Here is a 4,504-nt window from a genome sequence, read left to right as displayed (position 1 = left end):
CCCTCCTGATGACCTCTGATTTCAGGGATGCATTGTTTACGGTTACAGTTTGTGACGTCACCGTCACGAGCCTGAAACCCTGCAGACGAATTGCCTTCTTCTCTCAAAACAACAAATCCTATTCCACTTTTGTTTTCTGTTTTTCTCCGGTCCTTGAAGACGCCCCAGGGCCCGCCGACAGAATGGATCGTGGATTATAGCGGGATAGTATTAAAGAGAATTATCCGCTAATGGCTGATTTAATTCAAACAACAGAGGACGGCTTAGCCGACGTGATTAGGCTGAATGAAGGAGACTTCCGGCAACGCAGTTCTAGCTTTAAGGTCAAACGGCCGCCCTGCAGTCCAGATTAAAGCCCCGCTCTACACGTTAACTGAACCCCTGAAAAAATGCATATCAAGTCACATATTTAGCTTTTAACTGAGTTTTTTCTGTAATAATAAGATCTTTAGCTGTAACTCTACACAGATCTGTGACGTCCCTCTGCTGTCTGGAGGCTGTATGTTAATGTGCTGCACATGCTTCATCATCTGGAGGCTAATTAATGGCTTCTGTGGGCTGATGTGGGTTTTCAAAGCAGAGCTACATGCAGGTCTATTTATACTTCAGTTGTTCTGCTGCGTGTTTCTGGAAGGCTGTGACTTCACACTTTTCACAAGATGCAGCAGCAGGTTGAAGGTTGTCCAGCAGCAGCAGCACGGCAGCGATTCCTGAGGTGACCACAGCGGACGGACAAAGCAAAGGATTTCTGAGGAACTAAAAACTCTGCTGATGGAAAGCGTGTATGAATCAAGCATCGATGACTGTGTGGACGATTTCCTCACAACAAACATTTTAGACGCTGTTTTCCTGCACACAGACGCAACAAGCATGAATGTGCCATTAGACGGTCTGAAGTTAAATTTCCTTGAAGGTCCTGTTCTGTTTTCATCGTGTTTTAACTGAACGTGAGTCTCGGCCACTTAGTCGACTTGTGTCATCAAACTCAGGAAACACTTTCTGGGTCGTTGCTGCGCTCAGGAGGATTTTTATCTCGATGCTGGTGATCCTTTGACTTTCCGTCTTTTCCCATCAGCCTCACCTGGACGTCGTCCTGCTCAGTGGGGATCTGACACCAGACTGTCGTCACCGGCTGCTGTCTCATGTTTGTCTCTTTGTGTTTCTCGAGAACGTTCTCACGAGGTCGATCCAAACTTGACTCCGCGCTTCCTCGGATCCCAGAGGAGGTTCTACGAACAGCTGCTGAGAAAAGCAAGAAACAGACGATTCAGCAGAGACACCACCAGACATATGATTAATACATAACAGAAGACTTCTCCCTGTCGTTACCAGGAGCTCAGGTCGGTGGAGGTAAATCACGTTGAACTGCCGTTCTGTGTGAATAGTCGTATAAATATAGCGGCCCGATCTTATCTCCACAGATTTGAATGTGTAAACCAGGCGCTGAGCGGGACAATAACGGACTGGCCGGTCTCTATTCAGAGCAGGACAAACAAACACTCAGCCTTTCTGCTGAATAGCTGCTGTGAACCTGATGCTCTCAATGGGCCTCGATGACACAGATACGAGTTCAGTCTGCAGGCCTGAAAATATGAACCAGATCTGACCCGCGTATCTTCTGGGACACCTGAGACCGACAAACACCACCTCTGAGCTAAACAGTGGACCATCTCCTCATGAAAAATAAAACTTTAGAAAGACTATGTTCAACAGACAGGCCACAAAGTAGGAGCTGAACTCACACAAGTTAGAAAATGTGATTATTCAGAGAAAACTGTGATTTCCAATCAGCTTTAACTGCAAGAGCAGAGTTTTAAAATGGCATCAATGTCATCCATCACAAAACCTTCACAAAGATGGCAGAAGGAGCAGAATGTTCTGAGATCGACTGGACATCAGCTGAAACTCAGCAGGAACCAGGAGGTACAGAAGGAACCACAGGACCACTAGTCAGACCTGCAGTCGATGAGTTACAGGGAGCACATCCTCATGTCAACTGAGACCAGATTTGTTCTGCTCAGACATCATCCAGAGCGTTTGGTGTGAACCTGATCAGGACCACCACAGTGAAGCACGGAGGTGGCAGCATCATGATACGGGGCTTCATGAGAGCATGGATGTCTGTGAAGATACCAAAACACTGTCCAACAGACTGAAGACATCTAGCACCCTGAAAACATCACACAGGAGGTTCTAAAGAAGGCAGAAGAGAAACCTGTGACTTAACAAGTTTGGAAAGTCATGTGATGATGTTCCAGCATCTAGACGTTCTAATGATCAAATGTGTATTTATCTTAACGTATCCAGTCCAGTAGAACTTGTCCTCTAAAGAAGAAGAAGATGGAAACGCTGACCTGGACGAGTTGAATCCAACCTTTGGGCTATTTTAAAGACAAAGGCAGAGCGACCTCCAGCAAAGTGCAACTAAAGAGTAAAAGAAACGTCTCAGACGAACGGCAGAACATCTCTACAGAAGCCTGAACTAACAAAAGACTTGATCCTCAGTAGTGACGTTTGTTACTGAGTTCCTGCTGTGAGGTCGATATTATTAATGTAATAAATCAAATTATTAGTTTTTAAACTGACGTCCTGAAAACAGCTGCTGCTCAAAGTGCTGCAGTGACACTCAGAGGATATGATTCAGCTTCATTTGGTGGCGTTACAGGACGTTTAAGACCTTATAATAGAACGTTAGAGAGAAACCCAATGAAACACCGCGTGGTGATGCAGAGTGTTCAGCTCCTACAGCTATAGAAATAAAACCGTTCAAATCCTATGTGGTGACCAAGACGGCCTCCAGGTCACATGGTCTGCTTGTCTACAGTCACACATCTCTTCAAAGGGCTTGTTTGAAGGCTGAGCCTCAGTTTCAGGGTTCAGATCGAGGGTCTGGGGGATCCTTTATGTCAAGAAGGGTCCTCACAAAGATAGAAGCACCAGCGTGTGTGTTGGTGGAGCCCCGGGCGTCCTGGTCCACCGGGACCGCCAGCCGGTGTCTGGCAGCGTTCGCTCCCTCATGGTTTCTGCTGCTCCACCTCCGCTGGCTTTGTTTGTGTTTGTGTGTATCTTTAATGAGTGTGTGTATTTTTAATGAGTCTTTACAGCTGTGCCTCAGCACGATGCCGCCGTGCAGCCGCTCATACCTGCCCTCACAAACTACCATCATCATACTGGTTTTATTGGTATGTTCCCAACACGGCCCGCCCGCCTGCCTGCTGACCCCTTGAAGCCCAAACAGAGAGAAAAATGTGCAAAATATGTTTCAGCTCTCAGATGTTTTTATTCTCACTGCTCCGTATAAAACAAAACCAAAGATGGATGCATGCAAAGGATAAAGTAAACAATAAAACTGATTTAAATGAAGTGAATCAGAGAAAGACTGGTTTACGTGAAGACTGTGGAAAACGAGAGTCTTCAGCTTACTCTTAGAAACGTCTACATTTGGGGAAAATCTCTGAATCACTTTCCATCTGAGTCACATCCTGTAGACTGTACATGTATATATTTATATATATCTGAGGCCTGTGTGTGCTGGAGCTGCTCTGAAATGGAAAACGGAGTGTTTTCAGAACATATATCAAGAAATTTGTGCTGAGAAAGATTGAATCTGTCATCAAAAATAAAGGTGAACATGTGAAATATTCTTAATAAATGAACAGTTTGAATTCAAACCTGCACTGACTTTAGTTGTGTCTGTATTTCTGGTGCTGATCTAAACATTAGAAGAACAGAACGTTCTGGCTGCAGCCTTTTCAGCCTCCTTCTATCTCCACCAGATGTTTGATGTGGTTCAGCCTATTCTTAGATGCAGACGTGTCACTAGCGTGCTTTGAACAGCCGCCGTAGACGTGAAACTCCACATCAGGTGTCGTCCTCTGAGCTGTGATGAGTCAGGCTGCTCGGCCCGTTCTGCTCCTCCACATCCTCTGAAGAGCTTAGTGAGCGACCCACTGACCCAGTGCCCGGCAGCCTGGACATGTGAGCAGTGGGAAAGCTCGGGGGTGGAGGGGTGGAGGGGGGGATGCAGATTTGATTAGAGCAGGAAAAAAACCCAAAGCGATTGGAAGGCGGCCTGATGAAAGATGGAGGAGACCCACATCCTCTGGCAGGAGGGGAGGAGGTGGAGGAGGTTTGGGGCAGTTCAGCGGAGCTCATTTCCTCAGTGATGAGCTTTTCTTTGATCCAAGGCGACGCGCCCTTCCTCCTCCTCCTCCTCCTCCTCCTCTGAGCAGCTCCACATGCCGGGCCTTAGCCGGCGTTGTCGTTATCATGGAGGGTTTTTTTTTTTTGACATTTCTCGTCCAGACAATGCCACACTTACCTCGAAGCTTTTAGCTGCTGCTGTTTCCATGGCAACAGTGGCTGGGATGTAAGGGGGACTGAACTGTGGGTGGAGATGGCGGCCATTTTGCACACAGCCTCTCTTCTCCCTCCCTCTGAACCCTCCTCCCTCCATTTGTTCGGGGAGGGAGGCGGCCGGCCGGCTCTGCCTGCAGCAGCCCGA

Source organism: Stegastes partitus, unplaced genomic scaffold (genome assembly GCF_000690725.1).
Source record: "Stegastes partitus isolate 25-593 unplaced genomic scaffold, Stegastes_partitus-1.0.2 Scaffold779, whole genome shotgun sequence".
Classification (NCBI taxonomy): domain Eukaryota; kingdom Metazoa; phylum Chordata; class Actinopteri; family Pomacentridae; genus Stegastes; species Stegastes partitus.
The sequence above is the reverse complement of the archived record's forward strand: the minus strand, read 5'-3'. Positions refer to the sequence as shown.